Raw genomic sequence first — 11,085 nt, 5'->3', positions numbered from 1 at the left:
CTCTCCTGCTGCGCACACACTTCCGATAGCTTGCGAAGGCCTAAAAAACACAATCAGCCCGTGAGTTAATATGGGAGAGACTGTTTTCATCAAGTTTGAAGCCATAGTTTTGGCGCGGCAGCCGTTTCTTTCATTTTGGGGCCTATGTGTTTTTCGACCTTGAAATCGCAAAAAATGCGCGAAAACATGGATTTGGCTCTCCTGCCGCGCACACACTTCCGATAGCTTGCGAAGGCCTAAAAAACACAAGCGGCCCTTGAGTTATTGTGGGAGAGATTGTTTTCATCAAGTTTGATGCCTCAGTTTTGGCTGGACAGCCGTTTCTTTATTTTTGGGGTCTGTGTGTTTTTCGACCTGGAAATCGCAAAAAAGGCGCGAAAACATGGATTTGTCTCTCCTGCCGCGCACACACTTCCGATAGCTTGCAAAGGCCTAAAAAACACAAGCAGCCCGTGAGTTATTATGGGAGAGACTGTTTTCATCAAGTTTGAAGCCATAGTTTTGGCGCGCCAGCCGTTTCTTTCATTTTGGGGCCTATGTGTTTTTCGACCTTGAAATCGCAAAAAAGGCGCGAAAACATGGATTTGTCTCTCCTGCCGCGCACACACTTCCGATAGCTTGCAAAGGCCTAAAAAACACAAGCAGCCTGTGAGTTATTATGGGAGAGACTGTTTTCATCAAGTTTGAAGCCATAGTTTTGGCGCGGCAGCCGTTTCTTTCATTTTGGGGCCTATGTGTTTTTCGACCTTGAAATCGCAAAAAATGCGCGAAAACATGGATTTGTCTCTCCTGCCGCGCACACACTTCCGATAGCTTGCGAAGGCCTAAAAAACACAAGCGGCCCTTGAGTTATTATGGGAGAGACTGTTTTCATCAAGTTTGAAGCCATAGTTTTGGCGCGCCAGCCGTTTCTTTCATTTTGGGGCCTATGTGTTTTTCGACCTTGAAATCGCAAAAAAGGCGCGAAAACATGGATTTGTCTCTCCTGCCGCGCACACACTTCCGATAGCTTGCAAAGGCCTAAAAAACACAAGCAGCCCGTGAGTTATTATGGGAGAGACTGTTTTCATCAAGTTTGAAGCCATAGTTTTGGCGCGCCAGCCGTTTCTTTCATTTTGGGGCCTATGTGTTTTTCGACCTTGAAATCGCAAAAAAGGCGCGAAAACATGGATTTGTCTCTCCTGCCGCGCACACACTTCCGATAGCTTGCAAAGGCCTAAAAAACACAAGCAGCCTGTGAGTTATTATGGGAGAGACTGTTTTCATCAAGTTTGAAGCCATAGTTTTGGCGCGGCAGCCGTTTCTTTCATTTTGGGGCCTATGTGTTTTTCGACCTTGAAATCGCAAAAAATGCGCGAAAACATGGATTTGTCTCTCCTGCCGCGCACACACTTCCGATAGCTTGCGAAGGCCTAAAAAACACAAGCGGCCCTTGAGTTATTATGGGAGAGACTGTTTTCATCAAGTTTGAAGCCATAGTTTTGGCGCGCCAGCCGTTTCTTTCATTTTGGGGCCTATGTGTTTTTCGACCTTGAAATCGCAAAAAAGGCGCGAAAACATGGATTTGTCTCTCCTGCCGCGCACACACTTCCGATAGCTTGCAAAGGCCTAAAAAACACAAGCAGCCCGTGAGTTATTATGGGAGAGACTGTTTTCATCAAGTTTGAAGCCATAGTTTTGGCGCGCCAGCCGTTTCTTTCATTTTGGGGCCTATGTGTTTTTCGACCTTGAAATCGCAAAAAAGGCGCGAAAACATGGATTTGTCTCTCCTGCCGCGCACACACTTCCGATAGCTTGCAAAGGCCTAAAAAACACAAGCAGCCCGTGAGTTATTATGGGAGAGACTGTTTTCATCAAGTTTGAAGCCATAGTTTTGGCGCGCCAGCCGTTTCTTTCATTTTGGGGCCTATGTGTTTTTCGACCTTGAAATCGCAAAAAAGGCGCGAAAACATGGATTTGTCTCTACTGCCGCGCACACACTTCCGATAGCTTGCAAAGGCCTAAAAAACACAAGCGGCCCTTGAGTTATTGTGGGAGAAACTGTTTTCATCAAGTTTGAAGCCTCAGTTTTGGCTGGACAGCCGTTTCTTTATTTTTGGGGTCTGTGTGTTTTTCGACCTTGAAATCGCAAAAAAGGCGCGAAAACATGGATTTGTCTCTCCTGCCGCGCACACACTTCCGATAGCTTGCAAAGGCCTAAAAAACACAAGCGGCCCTTGAGTTATTGTGGGTGAGACTGTTTTCATCAAGTTTGAAGCCTCAGTTTTGGCTGGACAGCCGTTGCTTTCATTTTGGGGCCTATGTGTTTTTCGACCTTGAAATCGCAAAAAAGGCGCGAAAACATGGATTTGTCTCTCCTGCCGCGCACACACTTCCGATAGCTTGCAAAGGCCTAAAAAACACAAGCGGCCCTTGAGTTATTGTGGGTGAGACTGTTTTCATCAAGTTTGAAGCCTCAGTTTTGGCTGGACAGCCGTTTCTTTATTTTTGGGGTCTGTGTGTTTTTCGACCTGGAAATCGCAAAAAAGGCGCGAAAACATGGATTTGTCTCTACTGCCGCGCACACACTTCCGATAGCTTGCAAAGGCCTAAAAAACACAAGCAGCCCGTGAGTTATTATGGGAGAGACTGTTTTCATCAAGTTTGAAGCCATAGTTTTGGCGCGCCAGCCGTTTCTTTCATTTTGGGGCCTATGTGTTTTTCGACCTTGAAATCGCAAAAAAGGCGCGAAAACATGGATTTGTCTCTCCTGCCGCGCACACACTTCCGATAGCTTGCAAAGGCCTAAAAAACACAAGCAGCCTGTGAGTTATTATGGGAGAGACTGTTTTCATCAAGTTTGAAGCCATAGTTTTGGCGCGGCAGCCGTTTCTTTCATTTTGGGGCCTATGTGTTTTTCGACCTTGAAATCGCAAAAAATGCGCGAAAACATGGATTTGTCTCTCCTGCCGCGCACACACTTCCGATAGCTTGCGAAGGCCTAAAAAACACAAGCGGCCCTTGAGTTATTGTGGGAGAGAGTGTTTTCATCAAGTTTGAAGCCTCAGTTTTGGCTGGACAGCCGTTTCTTTATTTTTGGGGTCTGTGTGTTTTTCGACCTGGAAATGGCAAAACAGGCGCGAAAACATAGATTTGTCTCTCCTGCTGCGCACACACTTCCGATAGCTTGCGAAGGCCTAAAAAACACAATCAGCCCGTGAGTTAATATGGGAGAGACTGTTTTCATCAAGTTTGAAGCCATAGTTTTGGCGCGGCAGCCGTTTCTTTCATTTTGGGGCCTATGTGTTTTTCGACCTTGAAATCGCAAAAAATGCGCGAAAACATGGATTTGGCTCTCCTGCCGCGCACACACTTCCGATAGCTTGCGAAGGCCTAAAAAACACAAGCGGCCATTGAGTTATTGTGGGAGAGACTGTTTTCATCAAGTTTGAAGCCTCAGTTTTGGCTGGACAGCCGTTTCTTTATTTTTGGGGTCTGTGTGTTTTTCGACCTGGAAATCGCAAAAAAGGCGAGAAAACATGGATTTGTCTCTCCTGCCGCGCACACACTTCCGATAGCTTGCAAAGGCCTAAAAAACACAAGCAGCCCGTGAGTTATTATGGGAGAGACTGTTTTCATCAAGTTTGAAGCCATAGTTTTGGCGCGCCAGCCGTTTCTTTCATTTTGGGGCCTATGTGTTTTTCGACCTTGAAATCGCAAAAAAGGCGCGAAAACATGGATTTGTCTCTCCTGCCGCGCACACACTTCCGATAGCTTGCAAAGGCCTAAAAAACACAAGCAGCCTGTGAGTTATTATGGGAGAGACTGTTTTCATCAAGTTTGAAGCCTCAGTTTTGGCTGGACAGCCGTTTCTTTATTTTTGGGGTCTGTGTGTTTTTCGACCTGGAAATCGCAAAAAAGGCGCGAAAACATGGATTTGTCTCTCCTGCCGCGCACACACTTCCGATAGCTTGCAAAGGCCTAAAAAACACAAGCAGCCCGTGAGTTATTATGGGAGAGACTGTTTTCATCAAGTTTGAAGCCATAGTTTTGGCGCGCCAGCCGTTTCTTTCATTTTGGGGCCTATGTGTTTTTCGACCTTGAAATCGCAAAAAAGGCGCGAAAACATGGATTTGTCTCTCCTGCCGCGCACACACTTCCGATAGCTTGCAAAGGCCTAAAAAACACAAGCAGCCTGTGAGTTATTATGGGAGAGACTGTTTTCATCAAGTTTGAAGCCATAGTTTTGGCGCGGCAGCCGTTTCTTTCATTTTGGGGCCTATGTGTTTTTCGACCTTGAAATCGCAAAAAATGCGCGAAAACATGGATTTGTCTCTCCTGCCGCGCACACACTTCCGATAGCTTGCGAAGGCCTAAAAAACACAAGCGGCCCTTGAGTTATTGTGGGAGAGAGTGTTTTCATCAAGTTTGAAGCCTCAGTTTTGGCTGGACAGCCGTTTCTTTATTTTTGGGGTCTGTGTGTTTTTCGACCTGGAAATGGCAAAACAGGCGCGAAAACATGGATTTGGCTCTCCTGCCGCGCACACACTTCCGATAGCTTGCGAAGGCCTAAAAAACACAAGCGGCCATTGAGTTATTGTGGGAGAGACTGTTTTCATCAAGTTTGAAGCCTCAGTTTTGGCTGGACAGCCGTTTCTTTATTTTTGGGGTCTGTGTGTTTTTCGACCTGGAAATCGCAAAAAAGGCGCGAAAACATGGATTTGTCTCTCCTGCCGCGCACACACTTCCGATAGCTTGCGAAGGCCTAAAAAACACAAGCGGCCATTGAGTTATTGTGGGAGAGACTGTTTTCATCAAGTTTGAAGCCTCAGTTTTGGCTGGACAGCCGTTTCTTTATTTTTGGGGTCTGTGTGTTTTTCGACCTTGAAATCGCAAAAAAGGCGCGAAAACATGGATTTGTCTCTCCTGCCGCGCACACACTTCCGATAGCTTGCAAAGTCCTAAAAAACACAAGCAGCCCGTGAGTTAATATGGGAGAGACTGTTTTCATCAAGTTTGAAGCCATAGTTTTGGCGCGCCAGCCGTTTCTTTCATTTTGGGGCCTATGTGTTTTTCGACCTTGAAATCGCAAAAAAGGCGCGAAAACATGGATTTGTCTCTCCTGCCGCGCACACACTTCCGATAGCTTGCAAAGGCCTAAAAAACACAAGCAGCCTGTGAGTTATTATGGGAGAGACTGTTTTCATCAAGTTTGAAGCCATAGTTTTGGCGCGGCAGCCGTTTCTTTCATTTTGGGGCCTATGTGTTTTTCGACCTTGAAATCGCAAAAAATGCGCGAAAAAATGGATTTGTCTCTCCTGCCGCGCACACACTTCCGACAGCTTGCGAAGGCCTAAAAAACACAAGCGGCCCTTGAGTTATTGTGGGAGAGACTGTTTTCATCAAGTTTGAAGCCTCAGTTTTGGCTGGACAGCCGTTTCTTTATTTTTGGGGTCTGTGTGTTTTTCGACCTGGAAATCGCAAAAAAGGCGCGAAAACATGGATTTGTCTCTCCTGCCGCGCACACACTTCCGATAGCTTGCGAAGGCCTAAAAAACACAATCAGCCCGTGAGTTAATATGGGAGAGACTGTTTTCATCAAGTTTGAAGCCATAGTTTTGGCGCGCCAGCCGTTTCTTTCATTTTGGGGCCTATGTGTTTTTCGACCTTGAAATCGCAAAAAAGGCGCGAAAACATGGATTTGTCTCTCCTGCCGCGCACACACTTCCGATAGCTTGCGAAGGCCTAAAAAACACAAGCGGCCATTGAGTTATTGTGGGAGAGACTGTTTTCATCAAGTTTGAAGCCATAGTTTTGGCGCGGCAGCCGTTTCTTTCATTTTGGGGCCTATGTGTTTTTCGACCTTGAAATCGCAAAAAATGCGCGAAAACATGGATTTGTCTCTCCTGCCGCGCACACACTTCCGATAGCTTGCGAAGGCCTAAAAAACACAAGCGGCCCTTGAGTTATTGTGGGAGAGACTGTTTTCATCAAGTTTGAAGCCATAGTTTTGGCGCGCCAGCCGTTTCTTTCATTTTGGGGCCTATGTGTTTTTCGACCTTGAAATCGCAAAAAAGGCGCGAAAACATGGATTTGTCTCTCCTGCCGCGCACACACTTCCGATAGCTTGCAAAGGCCTAAAAAACACAAGCAGCCTGTGAGTTATTATGGGAGAGACTGTTTTCATCAAGTTTGAAGCCATAGTTTTGGCGCGGCAGCCGTTTCTTTCATTTTGGGGCCTATGTGTTTTTCGACCTTGAAATCGCAAAAAATGCGCGAAAACATGGATTTGTCTCTCCTGCCGCGCACACACTTCCGATAGCTTGCGAAGGCCTAAAAAACACAAGCGGCCCTTGAGTTATTATGGGAGAGACTGTTTTCATCAAGTTTGAAGCCATAGTTTTGGCGCGCCAGCCGTTTCTTTCATTTTGGGGCCTATGTGTTTTTCGACCTTGAAATCGCAAAAAAGGCGCGAAAACATGGATTTGTCTCTCCTGCCGCGCACACACTTCCGATAGCTTGCAAAGGCCTAAAAAACACAAGCAGCCCGTGAGTTATTATGGGAGAGACTGTTTTCATCAAGTTTGAAGCCATAGTTTTGGCGCGCCAGCCGTTTCTTTCATTTTGGGGCCTATGTGTTTTTCGACCTTGAAATCGCAAAAAAGGCGCGAAAACATGGATTTGTCTCTCCTGCCGCGCACACACTTCCGATAGCTTGCAAAGGCCTAAAAAACACAAGCGGCCCTTGAGTTATTGTGGGAGAGAGTGTTTTCATCAAGTTTGAAGCCTCAGTTTTGGCTGGACAGCCGTTTCTTTATTTTTGGGGTCTGTGTGTTTTTCGACCTGGAAATGGCAAAACAGGCGCGAAAACATAGATTTGTCTCTCCTGCTGCGCACACACTTCCGATAGCTTGCGAAGGCCTAAAAAACACAATCAGCCCGTGAGTTAATATGGGAGAGACTGTTTTCATCAAGTTTGAAGCCATAGTTTTGGCGCGGCAGCCGTTTCTTTCATTTTGGGGCCTATGTGTTTTTCGACCTTGAAATCGCAAAAAATGCGCGAAAACATGGATTTGGCTCTCCTGCCGCGCACACACTTCCGATAGCTTGCGAAGGCCTAAAAAACACAAGCGGCCATTGAGTTATTGTGGGAGAGACTGTTTTCATCAAGTTTGAAGCCTCAGTTTTGGCTGGACAGCCGTTTCTTTATTTTTGGGGTCTGTGTGTTTTTCGACCTTGAAATCGCAAAAAAGGCGCGAAAACATGGATTTGTCTCTCCTGCCGCGCACACACTTCCGATAGCTTGCAAAGTCCTAAAAAACACAAGCAGCCCGTGAGTTAATATGGGAGAGACTGTTTTCATCAAGTTTGAAGCCATAGTTTTGGCGCGCCAGCCGTTTCTTTCATTTTGGGGCCTATGTGTTTTTCGACCTTGAAATCGCAAAAAAGGCGCGAAAACATGGATTTGTCTCTCCTGCCGCGCACACACTTCCGATAGCTTGCAAAGGCCTAAAAAACACAAGCAGCCTGTGAGTTATTATGGGAGAGACTGTTTTCATCAAGTTTGAAGCCATAGTTTTGGCGCGGCAGCCGTTTCTTTCATTTTGGGGCCTATGTGTTTTTCGACCTTGAAATCGCAAAAAATGCGCGAAAAAATGGATTTGTCTCTCCTGCCGCGCACACACTTCCGATAGCTTGCGAAGGCCTAAAAAACACAAGCGGCCCTTGAGTTATTGTGGGAGAGACTGTTTTCATCAAGTTTGAAGCCTCAGTTTTGGCTGGACAGCCGTTTCTTTATTTTTGGGGTCTGTGTGTTTTTCGACCTGGAAATCGCAAAAAAGGCGCGAAAACATGGATTTGTCTCTCCTGCCGCGCACACACTTCCGATAGCTTGCGAAGGCCTAAAAAACACAATCAGCCCGTGAGTTAATATGGGAGAGACTGTTTTCATCAAGTTTGAAGCCATAGTTTTGGCGCGCCAGCCGTTTCTTTCATTTTGGGGCCTATGTGTTTTTCGACCTTGAAATCGCAAAAAAGGCGCGAAAACATGGATTTGTCTCTCCTGCCGCGCACACACTTCCGATAGCTTGCGAAGGCCTAAAAAACACAAGCGGCCATTGAGTTATTGTGGGAGAGACTGTTTTCATCAAGTTTGAAGCCATAGTTTTGGCGCGGCAGCCGTTTCTTTCATTTTGGGGCCTATGTGTTTTTCGACCTTGAAATCGCAAAAAATGCGCGAAAACATGGATTTGTCTCTCCTGCCGCGCACACACTTCCGATAGCTTGCGAAGGCCTAAAAAACACAAGCGGCCCTTGAGTTATTGTGGGAGAGACTGTTTTCATCAAGTTTGAAGCCATAGTTTTGGCGCGGCAGCCGTTTCTTTCATTTTGGGGCCTATGTGTTTTTCGACCTTGAAATCGCAAAAAATGCGCGAAAACATGGATTTGTCTCTCCTGCCGCGCACACACTTCCGATAGCTTGCGAAGGCCTAAAAAACACAAGCGGCCCTTGAGTTATTGTGGGAGAGAGTGTTTTCATCAAGTTTGAAGCCTCAGTTTTGGCTGGACAGCCGTTTCTTTATTTTTGGGGTCTGTGTGTTTTTCGACCTGGAAATGGCAAAACAGGCGCGAAAACATAGATTTGTCTCTCCTGCTGCGCACACACTTCCGATAGCTTGCGAAGGCCTAAAAAACACAATCAGCCCGTGAGTTAATATGGGAGAGACTGTTTTCATCAAGTTTGAAGCCATAGTTTTGGCGCGGCAGCCGTTTCTTTCATTTTGGGGCCTATGTGTTTTTCGACCTTGAAATCGCAAAAAATGCGCGAAAACATGGATTTGGCTCTCCTGCCGCGCACACACTTCCGATAGCTTGCGAAGGCCTAAAAAACACAAGCGGCCATTGAGTTATTGTGGGAGAGACTGTTTTCATCAAGTTTGAAGCCTCAGTTTTGGCTGGACAGCCGTTTCTTTATTTTTGGGGTCTGTGTGTTTTTCGACCTTGAAATCGCAAAAAAGGCGCGAAAACATGGATTTGTCTCTCCTGCCGCGCACACACTTCCGATAGCTTGCAAAGTCCTAAAAAACACAAGCAGCCCGTGAGTTAATATGGGAGAGACTGTTTTCATCAAGTTTGAAGCCATAGTTTTGGCGCGCCAGCCGTTTCTTTCATTTTGGGGCCTATGTGTTTTTCGACCTTGAAATCGCAAAAAAGGCGCGAAAACATGGATTTGTCTCTCCTGCCGCGCACACACTTCCGATAGCTTGCAAAGGCCTAAAAAACACAAGCAGCCTGTGAGTTATTATGGGAGAGACTGTTTTCATCAAGTTTGAAGCCATAGTTTTGGCGCGGCAGCCGTTTCTTTCATTTTGGGGCCTATGTGTTTTTCGACCTTGAAATCGCAAAAAATGCGCGAAAGAATGGATTTGTCTCTCCTGCCGCGCACACACTTCCGATAGCTTGCGAAGGCCTAAAAAACACAAGCGGCCCTTGAGTTATTGTGGGAGAGACTGTTTTCATCAAGTTTGAAGCCTCAGTTTTGGCTGGACAGCCGTTTCTTTATTTTTGGGGTCTGTGTGTTTTTCGACCTGGAAATCGCAAAAAAGGCGCGAAAACATGGATTTGTCTCTCCTGCCGCGCACACACTTCCAATAGCTTGCGAAGGCCTAAAAAACACAATCAGCCCGTGAGTTAATATGGGAGAGACTGTTTTCATCAAGTTTGAAGCCATAGTTTTGGCGCGCCAGCCGTTTCTTTCATTTTGGGGCCTATGTGTTTTTCGACCTTGAAATCGCAAAAAAGGCGCGAAAACATGGATTTGTCTCTCCTGCCGCGCACACACTTCCGATAGCTTGCGAAGGCCTAAAAAACACAAGCGGCCATTGAGTTATTGTGGGAGAGACTGTTTTCATCAAGTTTGAAGCCATAGTTTTGGCGCGGCAGCCGTTTCTTTCATTTTGGGGCCTATGTGTTTTTCGACCTTGAAATCGCAAAAAATGCGCGAAAACATGGATTTGTCTCTCCTGCCGCGCACACACTTCCGATAGCTTGCGAAGGCCTAAAAAACACAAGCGGCCCTTGAGTTATTGTGGGAGAGACTGTTTTCATCAAGTTTGAAGGCATAGTTTTGGCGCGCCAGCCGTTTCTTTCATTTTGGGGCCTATGTGTTTTTCGACCTTGAAATCGCAAAAAAGGCGGGAAAACATGGATTTGTCTCTCCTGCCGCGCACACACTTCCGATAGCTTGCAAAGGCCTAAAAAACACAAGCAGCCTGTGAGTTATTATGGGAGAGACTGTTTTCATCAAGTTTGAAGCCATAGTTTTGGCGCGGCAGCCGTTTCTTTCATTTTGGGGCCTATGTGTTTTTCGACCTTGAAATCGCAAAAAATGCGCGAAAACATGGATTTGTCTCTCCTGCCGCGCACACACTTCCGATAGCTTGCGAAGGCCTAAAAAACACAAGCGGCCCTTGAGTTATTATGGGAGAGACTGTTTTCATCAAGTTTGAAGCCATAGTTTTGGCGCGCCAGCCGTTTCTTTCATTTTGGGGCCTATGTGTTTTTCGACCTTGAAATCGCAAAAAAGGCGCGAAAACATGGATTTGTCTCTCCTGCCGCGCACACACTTCCGATAGCTTGCAAAGGCCTAAAAAACACAAGCAGCCCGTGAGTTATTATGGGAGAGACTGTTTTCATCAAGTTTGAAGCCATAGTTTTGGCGCGCCAGCCGTTTCTTTCATTTTGGGGCCTATGTGTTTTTCGACCTTGAAATCGCAAAAAAGGCGCGAAAACATGGATTTGTCTCTCCTGCCGCGCACACACTTCCGATAGCTTGCAAAGGCCTAAAAAACACAAGCGGCCCTTGAGTTATTGTGGGAGAGAGTGTTTTCATCAAGTTTGAAGCCTCAGTTTTGGCTGGACAGCCGTTTCTTTATTTTTGGGGTCTGTGTGTTTTTCGACCTGGAAATGGCAAAACAGGCGCGAAAACATAGATTTGTCTCTCCTGCCGCGCACACACTTCCGATAGCTTGCGAAGGCCTAAAAAACACAAGCGGCCATTGAGTTATTGTGGGAGAGACTGTTTTCATCAAGTTTGAAGCCATAGTT

This window comes from Argentina silus (assembly GCF_951799395.1).
Source record: "Argentina silus genome assembly, contig: scaffold_43, whole genome shotgun sequence".
Lineage (NCBI taxonomy): Eukaryota > Metazoa > Chordata > Actinopteri > Argentiniformes > Argentinidae > Argentina > Argentina silus.
The sequence above is the reverse complement of the archived record's forward strand: the minus strand, read 5'-3'. Positions refer to the sequence as shown.